The 20225-nt window shown below is 39.5% G+C and overlaps 1 protein-coding gene across 2 annotated transcripts in view; it reads left to right on the top strand.

The window, feature by feature from the left end:
* Nucleotides 1-1962: 1962 nt before the first annotated feature.
* The window catches only part of RAP1B (RAP1B, member of RAS oncogene family), a 37728-nt gene continuing 19465 nt past the window's right edge, over nucleotides 1963-20225 (top strand). Inside the window, exon 1 of one of the 2 annotated variants that reach the window (XM_089524156.1) lies at nucleotides 1963-2082. The gene's annotated coding sequence lies outside the window, so the exon portion shown is untranslated. Of the gene's footprint in view, nucleotides 2083-14878; nucleotides 14955-20225 lie in introns of those variants that run through there. The other variant, XM_089524157.1, reaches the window with a different exon arrangement.

Genomic DNA, 20225 nt, shown 5'->3' with positions numbered 1-20225 from the left:
GCGCCCTTTTAGCAGCGCCAGAAGGAGCTCCGTTTCGGAGCTCCTTCGGCCACACGTATCGCTGGCACAGCCTTTAAATGGCAATGCCAGCAATACAAAGAGAAAGGGGCCTTTCTCCCTTTTCCTGCTGCTGTTGGGGTGTCCTTGGGGCATGAAGCCCCAAGGTCACCCCTTTCCAGGCTGCGGGCCTTTTGTGGCCTGGAAAAGCGGCGGATCGGGTGGTCTGTATCCTGCCATAGTTAAAAACATACAAAAAGTGAACATTAAAATAGAATTCAACTATTCACAGTAGTAAAACAGTTCAAACCTCAAGTTAAATGAATAAAATGCAATTTAGAAAATATAAAAAGCTATTAAAAACAGTTGCATTTAAAACAAAACAGTACATTTTTTAAAAAAAAAAACCTTGCTGTATGAATTAAAAAAACTTGTCCAAATAAAAAGTTTTTAGCCTGCTGACAGAAAGACAAGAGGATCCTTCTGGTTTTGCTGGGAAAGATATTCCAGCATCCAGAGGCACCCACCAAGAAGGGCTTGTCTTGTGTCCCCATCCATGGTGCTTGCAAAGGTGGTGGGACTGAGAGAAAGGCCTTTTCTGAGGATCTCAGGACCTGGTGAGGCTCGGATAGCTTGTACTTGAGCCATATCAGGCTTTCTAGGTCATAACCTGTACTTTGAATTGGCAAGCCAGTGTAATGTAGTGTGTGTTAAACCAGTGCATGAGAGATCCAGGTTATTTGTTAAATATACAGTTGGCCCTGTGTATCCACAGATTCTTTATCCATGGATTCAACCATCCACAGCTTGAAAATATTCAAAATAATATAAATTCCAAGAGGCAAAGCCTGATTTTGGCATTTTATATAAAGGACACCATTTTAGTATGCCATTTAATCTAATTGGACTTGAGGATCCATGGATTTTGGTATCCATGGGGTGTCCTGGAACCAAACCCCAGCAGATACCAAGGGCCCACTGTACTGAATATAGCACACCTTTCTTGCAATTAAAAGTGGCTCTTCCTCCCGCTCTTTCTGGGGCCGTCTTTAGAAACTGTTTGGAAACTTCAGTGGGTCCAAAATGCTGTGGCTGGGATGTTGACCAGATCCAGTTATAGGGAGCATACAACTCCTTTGCTGAAAAAGCTTCACTGGTTGCCAGTTTGTTTCCAGGCACAATTCAAAGCACTGATCATGACATGCCATATATACTCAACTACATTATTATTATTATTATTATTATTATTATTATATCCAAATGCATCTGAGGAAGTAGACTGAAGTCTAGGGAAGCTCCTGCTGCCAACTTTTTTCTTAGTCTGTCTCAAAGGTGCTACAAGATCATTCTATTATTGGTATTATATCCAAATGCATCTGAGGAAGTAGACTGAAGCCTATGAAAGCTCAGTCTGCTAATTTCTTCTTTCCAGTCAGTCTCAAAGGTGCTTCAAGATCTCTCTACATTATTATTATTATTACATCCCAATGCATCTGAGGAAGTAGAATGAAGTCTAGGGAAGCTTCTGCTGCAAACTCCTTTCTTTCAGTTAATTCTCAAAGGTGCTTCAAGATCTCTCAACATTGTTGTTATTATTATTATTATTATTATTATTATTATTATTATTATATCCTAATGCATTTGAGGAAGCAGACTGAAGTCTAGGAAAACTCCTGCTGCAAATTCCTTTCTTTCAGTCAGTCTGAAAGGTACTTCAAGCTCTCTCTACATCATCATCATCATTATTATTATTATTATTATTACATCCCAATGCATCTGAGGGAGCAGAGTGAAGTCTAGGGAAGCCCCTGCTGCCAACTTCTTCCCTTCAGTGAGAGAGAGGCCCTGCCTAAGGTTGCGGCGCCTGTGCGCATGCGCAGTGCTAGGGCGGCCCTTTCCCTCCTCCCTCAGCAGCAGCAGCAGCAGCAGGGCCGTAGTGCGCAGGCGCGAAAGGCGTCACGGCAACGGCTCCAAGCAAGCCTCGCCCAGCCAGAAGGAAGGGAGGAAGGGAGGGAAGGAGAGGGGCGAGTTGGCTTTGGCCGGGGCGGTGGCTTCGGCGGCGGCTGGGAGCGTCAGCGCCGTCCGGTAAGTGGAGGCCGCCATGCTGCGCTCTGCGCCAAGGAGGAGGGCGTCGCGGGGCGTGTGCGAGAGGCGCCTCTCTGGAGGGACCAGGCTCCTTCCCAGCGAGAACATGGCGGAGGCGGAACCCAGCGGAGGGAAGCCGGGCGAAGCAGCCAGCAGCCACTCCCAGTTCCCTCTGCCTCTAATGGCCGCCTCCTCCTCCTCCTCCTCCTCCTCAGGAGGAGAAGTTAGGGGCCTCAGGGAAGGAAAGTTAGGGCCCCTTTGCCACCTCTGCCCCGGGCTCCATCCGCACTGCAGGGATAACCCGCTTTGGGTCTCATTTGGCCTCCATATATATATATATATAGAGAGAGAGAGAGATTAAAGCGGGGGGGGGGAATCTGGGGTGAGCTGGCTGGTTGGGAGTAGCCCTCTGGTGCTTCCCCTTATGGCACTCCTGGTTGTGTAACTGAAAGATATAGCTGTGTTAGTCTCTAAGATCAGTAGAGAGGTCTTGTAGCTCCTTTGGGACTGAATAGAAGAAAGAAGTTGGCAGCAGGAGCTTCCTTAGGCTTCAGCCTGCTTCCTCAGATGCATTTGGATATTATAATAATAATAATAACATAGATCTTGGAGCACCTTTGGGACTCAAACAAAGAAGTTGGCAGCATGAGATTTCGTCGACTGTAGTCTACTTCCTCAGATGCATTTGGATATAATAATAAAATAGAGAGATCTTATAGCACCTTTGGGACTGACTGGAAGAAAGGAGTTGGCAGCAGGGGCTTTCATGGACTTCATGAAAGCATAGTCTCCTATTCCCTATAGTGATGAGGCTCATATATTGACCAGTATTAACAATATTAGTCTCAGTTACAACAAGCTGCAAAAGAAAATGCTAATCTATAAATGTTTTCACCCATTATGTAGAGAGATCTTGTAGCACCTTTGAGACTAACTGCAATAGAGAAGTTGGCAGCATGGTCTTTCGTAGGCCTCAGTCTACTCCCTCAGATGCATTTGAAAGTAGACTTAAGTCTAGGAAAGCTCATGCTGCCAAAGTCTTTCTCTTAGTCTCAAAGGCGCTTCAAGATCTCTCCACAGACATTCCTGATGCTAGTTTTCTGTGGGTTTTCTGGGCCACGTTCATAGAAAACTATGGCCACTGGTCATGAAAGCCTTCGACTTCACATTCCTGATGCTGTCTGTTGCCTTGGACCCAAATGCAAGTTCTTGGCACAAATATCACTGAGATCAGCCAGTATTAATTTCTGCCCAGTTGTGCTGAAGAGCGCAGGCATTTTACTTTTGTGTCTTTAGTGAAGGTAACTTTTCTAAATGGAAGAGTCATAGAAGCATAGAGCTGGAAGGGGCCTCATGAGCCATGAGGCCCAACCCTCTGCTTAGTGCAGGATCTCCATCTAAAGCAGCGGTTCCCAAACTCTAGACTCCGAAGTTTTGGACTTCAGCTCCCAGAATCCCTGGCCAAGGGAGCTGAAGTCCAAAACAGTTGGAGGACCAGAGTTTGGGAAACACTGAAATTCAAGCGTCACCAGGAGTTAGCTGTCCAGTATCTTTTTGAAGATGTCCAGAGAAGGGGACCCCGCACCTTTAGGCACTTGGTTCCAAATTGCCAAACTGCTCTTACTGTCAAGAGGTTTCTTCTAAGGTCCATTCAAAATCTGTTCTCCTGTAACTTTAAACCATTAGATCTGGGCCAGCAGACAAGAGTCCTCCACCCCTCCTCTCTTGAAGTGTTTAAAGAGTACAGTCATGTCATCCTTGGTCTTCTTTTCACCAAGCTGAACAAGCCCAGCTCCTACAACCTTTTCTCATATGTCTTATAATAGTCATTAAAAATTCTGAGTTTTACATGCATCTTTTATTCGGAAGCTGCCCCCTCCCTCCCTCCCTCCAACAATCTTGTGCTTTTACCTTTGTCGAATCGCTGTATTCTGTAGTTTCTAGTTAACTTGCCCTAATTCAATATTTGAGTAACTTCCTGTGTTAAACTGAAACCAGACAGGACTGAAATGAAGATTGCCAAGCCCTGTGATTGCTGAGAAGGATGGTGCTCCTGTTAGTATTGTGGCCTTGGGGTGCTCTTGCAATGAGGCCGATGTCTAGAAAGTCAGGATATAATAGTATCTAGTATCTGTCTGGAAATGCTGTTCAGCACTTGTGTTTGTCTCGATCACAAGGTTTGTCTCAAATATACATGTGAGGTTTGGTTACCGTAGTGCTCTGCAGATGATATTACCTTGAAAACAGGAAAGACTTGGACTGGTTTAGAGTGTAGAGGCTGTGAAAACTTGTTTCTAAATAGGGAAAAGGCTGCTGAAAAACACTGTTTCCAAGGTATAGTGATTTTAGTCTGTTACATTCAGAACAGTAGAGTCCTGTGGAGCTTTGGCTAATACTTCATAGCATGAGCTTTCAGGTACTATGGCCCATTTCCTATCTGGGCACATTTTTTTATATGGACTCTCCTAACAACTTCATGGCAAGTCTGTCTCTTCCCATTTCTACTTATGACTCTCAGAAGCAGACCTAATATTGTGTCTTTGTTTTTGATTAACAGACTTGTAGAGGAATATTATTATGACTGCTCCACATTGGTGGGACCCTCTACCCTAAGAATTGACCAGCAACTGAAAATTTAGCAAGAGTAGCATGAACCGTTCTGTTTCTGTCTAATTTTGTCCTGTTTGTGATGCCAGTGGGGTGTAAGTGTGAATATGATCATCACCCAGTCTAAGGCTGCTCCTAGCTGCCCATCTGCTTCACCCCTATATCAATGATATAAAGCCAGGTAGCAAGGCAGAGACCATTGTCTCCGTTGAATTCTCATAGCTCTCTAGAGACTACTCCTGCATGTGGAGGAATGATTTTTATAATCCTGAATACTTTGAAACAGACCTTTATGCAGTACCTCAGAATTAATGCATAATTGTAAACATAGGACTGGATCCTTTTTTTCCTCTCTGCACATAATGAGCATCCATTAATGAAAAGCATTACTCGGGAAGGGACCCCTTCTGTGACCAGATAGTTTTCTATGAGTGGGAGATTCTTTTGTTCACAAAGGAAGGGATTATAGTATCCAAGCAATGGTATATACCTAGAGTCCTAGGAAGGGACTTTCGAGATCATTGGAAAGGACGTTGGAGATTGTATTCTAGTCCAGCTGTCTGCTTAGTGCAGGATCTGAAGTGTCACAGATGCAGTAAGATTCAAATAGTTGTCCAGATTCTCTTTAAACACCATTGCAGTCTGTTGTATTAGTAGGAAGTTTTTCTTGAGCTTAGCTGAAATTTGTTTACCTGCAGTTTTCACTACTGGTTCTAGTCATGCCTTCTGGCGCAACAGAAACTATGCCTACTTCATCTTTGATGTGACAGTTCTTCAGGTATTAGAAGAACATGCCATGCATTTCCTTATTCATATCTTTCTGAATTAAGTGTACCCAAGACTGTTCATCATACCAGAGTTGATTTTGAGTGTCATCCTCATCCTGATTTACATTGTTTAGCATTTTAGTCAACTTCTGGAAATAGAAAATGTGAACTACAGTATATACTCTACTATAAGTTGACCTCATGTATACGTCAAGGGCAGATTTTGGGGCCAAAATTATGGATTTTGATTTGACCTATGAGTAAGTCAAGGGTAAAACATAGGGCATGTAACAAAGGATCTATCTAAAGGATGAAACAAGGAAAACAATGCCAGACAACTTACAAATTTCCAGCAGGCACAACTCTTTGTATTCACCCTCAAGGCTGAACGAATGAGAGAATAGAGGAGGGGTCAATGTTTCCAGGACAGATTATGTTTTTGCTTTTCACCAGAGCATGGTTCATTTTTAAATAAGAGTTAAAGTGCAGTGCTTACATTGACTTGTGGATAAGTCAGCTCAGGTTTTTGGGGTCAATTTTTTGACTAAAATTTCTAGACTTATACATGAGTATATACAGTAAACTATATGGCTCCCAGGTCCAGCTGACTTTAGCTAGTTACATTCCATTATAACAGTATAATATATTTCTAGTTTTGATTAACTATGAGCAAAAGGCTTTAATCAGACTTAGTACTGTAGGAAGAGATCTGCTTGCAATACATGTTTCACCATCTTCATAATTTTTCTATAGTTTTCTTTGCACTTCTGATGTGATTTGCTCTATATTGTGAATTCATGGCCTCAGTTTCCGGCTTGCATAAAAAGTGGCAAAAATATTAAATTATTTGATGAATAAATCGAGCAAGACGTTGGGCTCAATCAAGTGTGAATCCCAACAAGAGTGCACCTATAAAAATTGATGGAATGTGTTATCCATCAGTTGTACAAGTTCCACAATTTCACTGGGTCTGCTTCTAGTTGGGGTAAACATTTGGTTTAGCCTATAGAAATATAGATTTCATACGGAGCAGCTGATGTTACAGGGCCAAGCAAAACATGAGGGCACATAATTTTTAAAATTTCACTTCTCTGACCTGTTCTCATGCACTTCACAGAGTGATAGCTAATCTTTGTCTCAGAAGAGGTAAATAGTTGGTGGAAGTTGAATTCTCCCTGCCATAATTGGTATGCATTGTCACTCTCCTGACAGCCATGCTAGTGTCTTGCAACATGGCTTGACTGAGTGAAAAGCCCAAGAAATGGTGAAACAAGGAGAGAGCACCGCTGCTTGTGAAATTAAAAATCCCCTATAACATTCTGTTTTACATACACCAGTTGGTACAAACAGGATAGGCATGTGAATAAACAAATATGGTTTTCTTCTAATACACCTACTTTGGATTTTACTCTGATGAAGTTGATTTGTTGAACACTAATCAACAATTCTGAGAGTAACACTTAGTGCCTCCATGAAGAAACATCTCCCAGTGATCACCTTTTGCACAGACATTTCCTAAATGTGTCTGTTCTCACTGTTTTGCTGCAATGTATTGGATTAATTCCAAGTCTTCCTGTCCATTAAAAAAACTGAAGCTAGCAAAGTACTGTCATTCATTTAAGTGGCATTTAATCACCTTAGCCTATTTATATTTTGTAGAGGAGTTGCTGAACCATTTCTGTTTTGGTGATGCCTGCTTTATGGTGACTGTTGACCTCTTGATTCAAAGATGTTTCCAAGTATCATTGTACTGTTTAGGGATTAAACTCATGCAAAGAGAAATTGGTTTTTTAAGCAAAGCCTTTGGGAACCCAGTTGATGACAAAATAGAACATTTACTTCTTTGACAAAAGCCACAGAGGTTAGATAACATGCATTGTATGTAAATACCTGTAAAAAGTAAATTATGTAGTAAAAACAATTAAAGAGGCATTTTGACATGACCATGAATTATTCTTAAAGGAATATTCTTGCCTAAATAAGCAATGTAATTTACTGTCGAAGATAAATAATCCTGTGATGAAATTATTAAACTGAATTTTAAAATTAGCACAGGAATTTGGTAAAATGGTAAGATTCTGAATTTCTGGAGGGTTTGCTTTAGAGGGGAAATTTTTTTTCCCCATACAAACCCAGCAAAAGGGTACCTTTGTCTGTTTGAAATTGGGGATTTTTTTTCATTTACCTCTTGATGCACTTCTTGGGGGTGAGATCCATCAAGAGCACTACATGTAAACAGTAATTAGGCCCCAAACCCACAATGGATGAAGACAGAGACAAATGTAGGCAGGATATCCTTTTTCCCTCTCTTTGCCCAGGAAGCTGGAAATAGCAGTAGGAGATTCAGTATTTTTTGCAGATATCTGAACTGATCGCTTGCAGAAAGAGATTAAAAAGTGGGGTCAGCTCTGGTTAATACTTGAATGGGAGATAGCCAATGAATAACCAGTGCAATAGGCTATATTTCAGAGGAAGGAACATCTGAGTATTCCTTGTTCCCTAAAATCCTATTAAATTCAGGGAGTCACAATAAGTTGACAGGTGACTTGAAGGCACAAGAACTGCCAGTTGCTCACCGGTGGTTGGAATGAAGGAAAATCCATGCACTATAAACTTAGAATTTCTGGGTTGTTGTTTTTTATGACATAGGGGTTTGTGCAGGAATGTGGTGGCAGGGGAGAGATTAGTGCCATTATATATTTTACCTTCATTTAGTGTTTTAAACTCCTTCATTTAGTGTTTTAAACTTGACCATCCATGTTTTGGTGACTTGATTGGAAAGAGATTTCTGAAGCATACAACTTTTTACAACACATTGCAAAAGCACATTAATAAAGATTTTAATAAGCGTTTCTGCTAATTGCAAAATTAAATATTTCACAGTGTTGTCATTTTACAATAACAATTAATCTCAACATTAAAATGAATTACAGCTTAATGTTAGGAAGGCATCTGTAAATGTGAATGATTAATTGAACCATTCTTGGCTTTGGTTTTTATTACTGGAACACCAAGGTCAGTCTATAAGTGTATTTTAACCAATGAAGATAAAATAGTGTCTTTTAATGTATTTATTAAAATATTTATATAATACTCTATATCCAAATCTAGCACAGCATACAATATATTTAAAACATTTAAAACAATTTAAAACAGTACAAATATTTTAAATAGGTTAAAAGCACACAGGTTGAGTATCCCTTATCAGAATTGCTTTGGACCAGAAGTGTTTTGGATTTTTTTGGATTTTGGTTTGGAAAGACCATAGCTGGCTGACAAGATGGAACTGGCTCCAGTTAGATTGTGCCATGCAGGCCACTTGAGTTTCCTTCAGAGAGGCTACAGACCTATTTCTCAGATCCAAGAACCACCAGTCTGCAGAGTTTCTGTCTTCCTGGGATTCAGTTTTAGCTTACTGTCCTTTATCCATCTCATTATAGCATCCAAGCACTGATACAACAGTATCTTGAGAGCCTCTCCCAACCCTAATGACAAGGAGTAGTAAGAGATGAGTGTCTTCAGCATACTGATGGCCCCGTGGCCCCAAATTCCTAATTACTTCTCCTAACAACTTCATGTAGATATAGAATAGCATGGCAAACCCTTGTGCAACTACCACATAATGACCCTAGACTGAATTCTGGAACTAACCTTGCAGATAGGAGAAGAAGCACTGTAACACATTGCCTCAGCAGGGTAGCACTACCACAGTCTTTCTCCCAGAGTAGGTCATTAAGACAGTCAGGGCCATGTCAGTAGCATACCCTGGCCTGAAAGCAGATTGAAATGGATTCAGATAATCTCCAAGAAATTTTTCCAATTTCCTCCAAGTGCATCTTAAGTTGCCCACTCACCACATGATCGTGCACTTGGCCCAGAGAGGGGATATCAGAGTGTGGTGATTCTTACAGTTTTCTGGGTGTTTAGGGAGGTTGGCTTTAGGAAAGGACTCGCTGCAGCTTTCTTCAAGGAGGCAGACACCTTCCTTGTTATAATGAAGCATTTGCTCCCCATGCATCCATATGATCAGTCCACCTCTGCTAGATCTTATTGTCAAAGTCGGGCATGGGTCAAGCTTACATAGGATGGGATGACTTGATTCTTTTGAACATTATCGAGTTAACACAAGTGAAACTGATTCTCACCACCACCAAAAAATCAGACCAAATGGAACACTGGACACTTCCCCAGGCTCTGTGATTACTAATGCCAAGTTATGAGTGAATACAAGCAGCACTCGCCTCAAAATTCATAGCAAATGCATCACAGCAGACAAAAAATATAATGCAAGTGTATCACAGATCTCATCTCATAGTAAGGCTTGGATTACTTTTTACTTTTGTGTTACAACTGTATGATATGTGATTTCTCTAGGAGAGTGTTTTTCTTACACACTCTGTTTTTTTATAGTTTTGTTAGCTCTAAGGGTGTGAATACCGTTCTGTATGTGGTAAAAGGTATTGTGCTTCTTGTTCAAGTGTATGGATACACATTCCAATACAAACTGTAAGTGGCCGACAGAATCAAAGAAATATATTAATGATGCAAATAGAAACTTGAATTGTAGATGTCAGTGAATAACAGATTCACTGTCCTGTGAATGTTTATGAATACAAGCTTGATTTGGGCTATGAACAACATGAACAGTACAAGAATATTTCTTTCTACTGTCAGTATTAGAGTTTTTAAAATGTTTTGTAGTTAATATTCAACGTATTTGAAACTTTAGAAGAATTTTCAGCATTGCTTGTTATAGAAACAGACTGTTTGGAATAAATTACACTTTTTTCTTTCTTTTTGAAAGAAACAATTTACTGAAGAAAAACAGATTCTTTTTGTGGCTTACACAGTTTGTCTAATTGAATGGTTTTAATTTCAGCTTTTAAATTGAAATGGTGTAAGTGAGTGTGACCTGTTTTACAATGAGGTGGCCATAAATCAAGGGTTAAAGGAAGAAATGTTTTACTATAAGTATAAATTAAACAAACAAATCAATTTACTGTTCACTAGAATGATACAGGGCTTAGAACACTGGTGGAGAGAGTTAATCTCAGTGGATCACTTTAGCTTTGTTCTGTAATGTCTTTATGTGTCATCAGAAAAAATAGCATACATTCTGGTATTCTGCAGTCTTCATGCAGACCAGCTAAATGGAGCACCCAGATCCCAGTTCAGGAATATCTGGGCTATAGTTACAGAATGTTGTAAGACAGCAGCAGTCATGTTGACCTTAAAACAAAACCCAAAGTCAATATGATGGCAATAGAATGTTGACTTCTGTTTAAAATAATCCTTTTGTTATGTCTGCCCTCAATTTTCAGTATGGAATTTATTGATGATACAGTTGGCCCTCTGTGTCCATGGATTATATCCATGGATTCAGCCAATCACTGCATAAAAATATTATAGAAAATATAAATTCCTGAAAGCAAACCTTGATTTTGCCATTGTATAGAAAGGACACATTTTACTATGCCACTGTATTGATTGAGACTTGAGCATCTATGGATTTCGATATCCTGGGGGGGGGGGGGGCGGGGGGTCCTGGAACCAAATCCCAACAGACAATCAAGGGCCCACTGTACTATATTTCTTGCTGCTGCCTTCATAAAATTTACTTGGTTTAAGAATGGAGAAATTCTTTAGGGGGGAGGGATATTGTCTAGTTCTGTGTGGGTAACACTCTTGGCTGTGTATTTCCAGATAATAGTCCTGCTGTGTAGAAGAAAAACTAATGAAGAGAGCAGCCGCATCTAGGTTCAATGTGTTGGGGAGGACACAAGAATAAAGAAAAATGGTGCTGAAACAGAAAGCCTTGTTTGAAAGATGTGTAGTAGGAAGAAGAGGATTGCAACTATTGTAACATAGCTTGAAGGAAAAAGGAAGCATGAGAACCACCACATCAAATGTCCCTTTGTCCAGTACAATTTTGGCACTGTCTTATAGCTATGACTAAGGTGGTACTTTGTTGGACCAAGGGGACAGGCAATCAGGGCAGCTGCTGAATATTCCTGCATATATTTTGGGGTACAGCTCTTGTAAACCCCCAGCAAGCAGAGGCTTCTTGGCTCAGGATTATGGCAGTTGTGATCTTAAACAACTGGAAGGGCACTGGCTTCGAGGTTGGTCTGTAAACTCCATAACAAGCTTGAGCATAAGCACTGAAGTATTTATCCAGGGTCCTTAGAGTTACTGAGTCCCATAGGTCAAGAGCATGTTTTAGTACAAGTAGCTTTTTTTAATGCAATTGCACATGGGCTTGTTTCCCTTTAAGCAGGGGCTTTACCACTTGAAGAATTTGTGTCCAGGAACTCCTTTTTGGAATTTCTAAGGCCTTCCTTTATTGGAGGTGTGCTCTTTTTTCCTCTGTTCTGAAATTAAAATTTAATAGCAACTAGAGCAATGAGACAATAGACAAGGAGAGGAGAAGGATGACTCAGTAGATGAAAGAGGGAGCTGAATATGCAAAATGGTGTTAATGCAAGTGGTTCTCAAAGGAATAAAAACATAATCTAATTCTACTCTGATGTCTGTCAAGTTTTTATAGAATACTGCCTAAACCTTTCTTCTGATAGCACTTGTGATTCTCCTTTAGAGGGCAAGTGTTGGTAATACTGTTCATATTATCAGAAATTCTGAACTCATTAACAGTATCTAAAATCATTGGCAGCTTATCTTTTTGTACATATGAATGCTATTATTAGAGTGCATGATAGTAAATACAGCACCAAAAATTAGTAAACATTTGAATACTGACTATTTTGCCAACTTCTGCAATGAAAGTACTTGGCTAGAAAGGCAAATTACTTCATTTCTTACATGTCTGGCAAATGTATATGATAACAAGCATTTGAGAAGACCATGTCAGAACTCCATTAACAGCTAAACTTTCACTTCCTAGTTTTGTGCTTTTTTGTTTGTCTTCCAGACTAGTTGAGGCTGCAGTGAGATAAATGGATGGGCATAGATTACATTTTCCAGATCAAGTAAACAGGCTGAGCATATGAATGTGTGTTTTTCCACCCTTCTTGGAAAAATTTCAGGTTTCCATAATGTGATATCAGGAAAAGGCAACAGGTGTTCCAAGGGCCAGAACAGACAACCAGGAAGAGGCAGCTTGAAGCTACCCCCACCAAAGACACATTGGGGCAGCAGCAAACACATGCCACGGCCCCAATCCTCCCTGAATTCAGCCCAAATAGGAGTAGAAAAGCTCCACTACTATTTGTCTCTTGCCAATGCTTTTTCTCTCTCTCCTTCCATGTCTTTTGATCTGACCACTAAGAAAGGGTGGAAGTATTGATATCCCCACCCCACCTTTCACCTTTGGTTTCTAGTTCCTGGTTTTTCATTTAACAAGGAATCCAGGAGTTTGGCAGTGACCTCTTATATTCACTGTGCATGCATATTTATATTCTTATAAACCAAGGCAGTGATGCTAGAGTACTTGTAAATATAAATTCCATTTGTAGAAATTGATTTGTGGCTTTTAGACATATGTACAGGTAAATCTGAATACAATACACTGTGAAGAACTGTTGAGAGTGATCACTACTGTTTTATTTTTATAGATGAAGCGGGCAGATATGTGATAATTGCCTCTGAATTTATCATGTACCTTGTGCTAAATGTTGTCCATATGTTTTCCTGTTGTTTCCTGTCAGGATTTATTTAAATATACAGTGCCCAAAACTGATTTTGAACCATATCAGTTCAAAGTGTTTAGAACTATATGTTCTCATAGTTTAGGCCAAATGAGAATAATGAAGTAGAGAGGATCTGGGATGTCCTGAATACCTTAGTGAGTGTATGAAGCAGAGTAAATGATGCAAAATGGACTTAAAATGCATTTTTAAAAATCCTTGTATTTCAGGTCAGTGCACTTCTAGGTCAGGAGACTGCTCCACTATTGAGAAACTTGCTAGTGTCTGGTGGACATCTCTGGTAGAAATGCATACGTTCCTGAGACATCTTGATATCTCTAAATTTAAAACACCAGTGGACAGCATTCTGGAATATTCTGTATGCTAACTATGTCCCATGACAGATGAAATGCCTAGCTTGTTAACCTGGGGTGCTTCATTAAACACCTTTTATCATGTTGGCCTGAGAGCATTATAAAGTAGTGGTATGGAATTATACAATCAAGATGATGCCTGCAGTCATTATTCATGTTCTTTGAAGTTTTTCTAGATGGCATACAAATTAAGATACGTGGAATAATAATAATAATAATTTATTTAAATTGATCTCCCACGGATCAAGGTGGGATTAAATAATAATATTAAAATTATACATAATACAAAATACAATCAATAAAACACTAATCCTGAATTAACCAACATTCCTATTATTTCTCTAAAATAGCAATTCATCAGTTAGCCAACAATCATTGTCAATAGTGGAGCAATTGTCATAACCTTTTATATGGAGTCCAGTGGATAAGCCTGCCAGAAGAGATCTGTTTTGAGTGCCTTCTTAAAGGCCTCTAAGGTAGTGATAAGACAGATCTCTTCCAGTAGGCTGTTCCATAACTTTGGAACCGTGGCAGTTAATGGCCTATGGGAGGTTGTCATTAACCTGGTATTATGATGTTATAATAAAAACTTCCCAGATGTTCTGAGAGTGTGGGGCGGATTATGTAGGGATAGGCATTCCCGCAAGTAACTCAGGCCTGAGCCATGTAGGGCTTTAAAGGTAATAACCAACACCTTGTACTGCTCCCGGAAGCTAATTGGCAGCCAGTGAAGAGATTTCAACACTGGTACACCTAGGTTTGACCATATGATGACCAATCTGGCTGCTGCATTTTGAACCAATTGAAGCTTCTGAACTTGGTACAAGGGTAGCCCCAAGTAGAGCACATTACAGAAATCTAAACGAGAGGTTACCAGTGCAAATACCACTGCTTCAAGGTCCTTTCGGTCCAGGTAGGGGCTCAGTTGGTGTATCAGCCAAAGCTGATATCAAACACTCCTAGCCGTCAAATTTATTTAAGATGACAACTGCAGAGATGGATCAAGGAGTACTCCCAAACTGCAGACCTTGTGCTTTAGGGGAAGTGTAACCCCATCCAGGACTGGTTGACAGATCTCCATCCCTGGACTTGGGGTACCTCCGTTTTCTCTAGATTCAACCTGAGTTTGTTTTCCCTCATCCAGCCCATTACCTATCCAGAGGAGATACCATCCCCAGTCACTGCAGCAATTAACCATTGTGAGTGTGGTGCATGCCTCTGGCAAGCAAAAACATCCCAAATTTGAAGTTGTAGAAGTGTGGAATTGTCAATAGCTTTGTGTTGATCAGTAGTTTCTCCATAATGGGAGTGGAGGAAATTGTTGCATGTGTTGGAAGCACAGTCCTTGCCTCTCTTTCCTGTGGGAAACAGAATCAGGGAGGGAGAGACTCGTGCAGTTTCTGTTTGAAGGGCTATGAGTCTTTTCACTGAGCACCGAGGCCAGGATTTTCTCCTGCCTTTCCTGAAGGAACTGCTGAAGGGTAAGGGTCCCTTGATGTTGGCTTAAGCTGTTTGTCTCTATCCAGGATGGTAGGACACACCTAAACACCACAGATTTTGGTTTGGACAACAAGGCTAGAGGAAAATTGTAAACTGCCTGGTTTTGCCCTATACTATTTGTGATTAAAATTATCTGAGGGAGATCCTGACCTGAGAAAGAAATCTATTACTTGCAAACCTGATTCATAGTGTTAGGGATTTCTGCTTATTTTCACTATCACTATCACTATCACTGTTCATTTAATTAAGATTATTTCAAAACAGTATAATTATCTTGGGCAAAAGCATTGGATTTGGTCAGATGTGAAATTTAGCACTTGCACATCTTTTCTAATATGAATATAATTACACAAATGTGAAATTCTGCTAAGCTGTATACATGTATGAGGTTTCAAAAAAAATTGTTTAAAGATGTTCATAATATACAATAACTGTAAACTCTTCATTGCATATGCACAGTACATATGCATATGCCAAATTTTAATTTCTTCTCTGTTTCCTATGTTACACTTGGTATTTATTTGGAAGCAAATTATGAATGATAAGTAAAAACAGACTTAGTCTAGAGTTGTACTTTTGAAAATTGCTTTAGTAACAATAAATATGTTGGATTTATTGTTGTTTTGGTATATACTGTTTGGTCAAAGACAAAAAGAGATTATCAAGAATCCACACATGCACCTACCACTGAAAAATTGTTTTCATTCTTATAAAATAATGAAGTTGTAATCCCACTCCCCTTTCTTGTCTGGAAAAAACTGGAGATTCTTTCTAATGTCATAGTAGCTTCTCGATATTCATATTGTCTGAAAACTGGATTTTAGTTGGATAAGCTTGAAACATAAAACTGTAATTAGACTCCTCTAGATATTAATGGAGAGCCAGCATGGTGTAATGGTTAGATCATTGGGCTACAACCCTACAGAAACCCACTCGACCTCAGGGAAAGGAATAGATAAAATCCCATGTGAACAAATCTTGCCTATAAAACTCCATGATAATTTAGCCATAAATTGGAAGCAATTTGACAGTACACAACAGATATTACATATGGTTGTTGTGGTAGATGAGCAGTAACTTCTAAGCATTTTAACTGATTGTTGGCTTGCTTTAATACAATGATTTTACATTAAACAGTATCCGATAGCAGACTACATGAGAAATATTAATCAATAAATAAAATCTTTTAAATACATGTGTTACATCATCAAGTCTTTCTGCTACCTCTAAAGAGTCCAGTACTCTCTAGCCATTTATTGCTCTCTTGCAACAGTATTGGGCAGATATGATAAAAAAGCTATAGCTCAAATGTTTAAAACAACAGACTTGCATTTTGTATCGTTTAACAATCCACTGTGGTTACAAATAGCAGGAAATCTTTTGGAGAACTTTTCGTGTAGGGATTGATTACACAAAACCATAGAGAAAAGTTCTCATAACCAGGAATAAAACAACAAAATACAGTAATAATGTTGCCTGTTGGGCGACTTCAAAAGTGGAGAAAATTTGGCCCTACAGATCTTGAACTACAATTCCTAGCATTCATCACCATTAGCTGTGAGAATAAGGGATGCTGAGAATTAAAGTTGCAACATCTGGAAGGCATATCATCCTTGGCCTGCAAATATTCAGTCTTAAAGTAAAGACATCAGTAAAAATACTGGGTTTAAAACTGAAAAAGATAAATATACAAGGACTTCTGAAATACAATACCTATCCATCTGCCATATAGTAGTCTTTGGAGTTTAGGCATGTTCCTAGATAGCTAGGTAGCAATAGGTACATTATGTTTACTTTTGTCTTTTCACCATTTATGCTCATTATTGGCTATATTAAATCTATTTACCCATTTTCAAATAATTTCCAAGTTTAGTGATTATGGTTCTGCACACTACATGGATGTCTTTGAAATTAGTTTAGACTGGTTTAAAATACAAGTGGTGGGTTCTAACAAAAAGCTGCAGGTTGGGTTAAATTAGCCAGGTTTTATACCATTGATTATTATTCCATTTATAGGGTCAATTTGAGGTACTTGTTTTGATCTGTAATGTCTTAAAAGTCCTAGGAACAGGGCATGTTTCAGAAATTGCCTCCTGATTTACAAACTTGGCTGAATGTTAGTAGCAAAGACTTTTCTGTTTCAGTAGACTTCCTCAGATACTGCTTACTGAATAATTCAAATGCTCTTAGTAAGTGTTATTTTGGATTTATTTTTGAATTTGAATTGTCTCCCACCTTACTGAAAAGGCATTTTAATTTAGAAATAAACATAGATGAATGCTTTCTTGTGTGTAGAAACCTCTAGCATGAGTTCTTGGATAGCTGTCATACCTTCATAATTAATTTGTTGTAGCTTGGGTTAAAGAAGCCCCCAGTACTTGGTCTTAAGACTTTTTATAAAATAGTTGGCAAGCTCATTTATAATATTGGCCTAGTATAAATTATCAAAACAAGCGGAGGGAGCCCATTCGATAGCAAAAATTATTAGCTCATTGTTGGTGGAGAAAAATGAGTCAGTAGTGCTTGGTAGTCATGTGGCATCTGATTGTTTTGTATGAGGGGGGAACTTTAGTCACAACAGGATAGCATCAGAGTTCTTGAACTGGGCAGAGCATCATCCAATGTCAATAAAGGCCATTCACATCAAGGGAATCCAACACAAAGGCTTTCTAACACAGTGGGGAATCAATATCACAGGCTGGAACTGGCAATTAAATGATGTAGCATGCTGCATCTAGGAGCTAGATGTTAGTCGCTTCAGCAGATAATACTAAGCTTGCTTGCTTTCTCTAGGAAAATGAACTCATCTTGGCAAATGTCAAAATCAATGTCTCTGCTGTTTTTGCTTGGATGTTCTTTCAGATATCTTTAACTAATGCTATCATCTTTTCCATGACTTCTGTGGAACTTGTGCAATGAGAAGGCATAATTACTGTTAGTCTGTCACTGGTCTTGCTCAGCTTTTCTCATACAGGAAGTTGGGCTGTAACTTACATTTCCAAATATGGCTTCACATGCAGAATAAATGTTTGGCAGCAGTTTAAAATTAAAGATTAAGTCTGAACTGAATTTACTATTGTAAATGGCTTCCAAGCCAGTTATATCAGAGTACTCACCAAAGCAAATGATTAACAGTCAGTAGTTACTGAATGCTGTTGGAACCTGGACCTATATATAGCAGATTTAGACCTCAGTTTTATATTTGAGCCTATCTCAGCTGTTGAAGCATGATGGTCACAATCATTTGTGGGTGAGCAGCCACAAACAAATCCCCTTATTTGCACTACTTCATGATTCTGCATAGACACTGCAAGCTGCTGTATAACTGCCCTTTTCAGAATCCTTTGTCTATGTTGTTCAAATGTGAAGCTTAAAATGACAGTCCTGAACTTGAGCAAGATTACTTTGACTGTATCCTTGTCTACTTCAGCATTCCTCTCCCTTCCCAGCATATGCCTGATGATTTATTTTTCTATAGCAAAGAGGTGGTAGAGCAAATAGACTTTCCACAATAGATAATGGCTATGGAGAAATGACCTTCTTAAGCATGTGAACACTTCTTAAAAATCTAGACTGAAATGTCATTTTATTCAGGAATGCGTAGACAGAGGATTATGCAACTATGGAATTCATGTATCTAGGCACACATGCAAAATATTTTCTTTGTGCCTTATCTAATAAAAATGTGTAAAGGAACTTTTAGTTCTAGAAGCTGGAATAAAGTATTGTAATGGAAATAGAAAGTATGTTAACATTTGTAGACTATTTTCTTGTGTCTACTGCATATGTATGTGCTACAACCAAGATTGCCTGCTTTTTAAGGCAACATGGACTTAAAAGGGCAATGGAGTATATATGCTTAGTAATAATGCTGGTCATTACTTTTTTCCAGAAAACTTAATCTTAGAGTTGGCCTTTTCAACTCACCATCTCCTCTAGCGTGAGACTGATAAAGATCTCTGATCTTTGATGTAGCTCCTGCTTTGGATATTAGTGGCTATAAAACCCTTTATAAGAGGAGACAGTTCTCCTCTCTACTAGTATCCATATATCAAGTAAAATGTTTTGCTGTGCTTCTAGCAAGAACGTGAACTAAAAAAATTGATTTAGACTCTTCCACTGCGTCACTATTTGTACAGCAGTATAGAAGGCAATGATAAACCTCCTCTGAACAAATCTTGCCAAGAAAACCCCATCATAGGGTCACCACAAGTTGGAAATGATTTGAAGTTACACAACAAGAAATATATTTTAATATTTTTGGCTGGATAGCAATGTCTATAGTTTTCAGAATGATTGGTCATGACATTGCAATAGCAGTGTTCAGTGTGAAGCAAGCAAAAGAAAAAGAAGAGATTGCCTTGTCCACATAGTATATCAGTGTGCTTTGTTGTCTTCGTGTACTTGCTCACCTGTAGCTTCTGCAGAAGGATCCTTGATGGCTACAGAATTTTGTCTCTTATATGGGCCCAAGTCAACATTACCAGTTTCTAAAAATGTACTTCTTCCTTATAACATCAGTTTTTCTGATCGTGCACTTAAAACAGGTGCTGGCTTGGAGAGTGGAACCAGTGCTGAATAGAGTTACAACTGAAGGGGCAATATCAAAGATGTTGCCTTTAGAAGCTATGAGGGCATGAGCATCATATCCCTGCATGTTCTAGTTAATCTTGGGATGGATTGGATGCTGCATCAGGATGGTTGGAGTTAGGGAGACCCAACAACAATAAAATTTGTTTGAAGCCAGAAGTGGGAAAGAATGAATCAACATCCCACATTTATTTTCTCTTCTGTTTGCCCAGTAGAAATATTGCTGTTTATTTTAATAGCATGGCCTGGTGGTGCTGTTCTTAAATACTGTTATAAAACAAACTTTGCCAAATGTAGTATTTAACCAGGCCACAGATAAAGAAGCAAGGGTTCTTTGGGCCAGATAAAAATACTGATATAACAACTTAGGGCCTGTACAGATGGGGGGGAAGGAGTGGACAGAGGCTGCCCCTTTCTCCCCTGGATCGTGGCCGCACCAACTGAACGGCACAGCAGTGATGTGCCATGAAAAAGGAGCCGCAAAATGCGGCTCCTTTCTCTGCCACTTTCGAGGTGCCATTAGCGCCCTGAAGCGGTGTGATGACATCCCTTGTGTGCCGCTCCATTTGGACACGGCACACAAGGCATGTGATCGGTGCATGCACGGTCTGAACTCACACATGCCAAAATAGCGCCCAGACAGCGCGGTAGGACTTGGGAGC

The sequence above is a fragment of the Sceloporus occidentalis genome, unplaced genomic scaffold, assembly GCF_023333645.1.
Source record: "Sceloporus occidentalis isolate IW3139 unplaced genomic scaffold, rSceOcc1.0.p SCAF_5, whole genome shotgun sequence".
NCBI lineage: Eukaryota > Metazoa > Chordata > Lepidosauria > Squamata > Phrynosomatidae > Sceloporus > Sceloporus occidentalis.
Note: the sequence above shows the minus strand (reverse complement) of the source record. Positions and strands in the feature narration are given on the sequence as shown.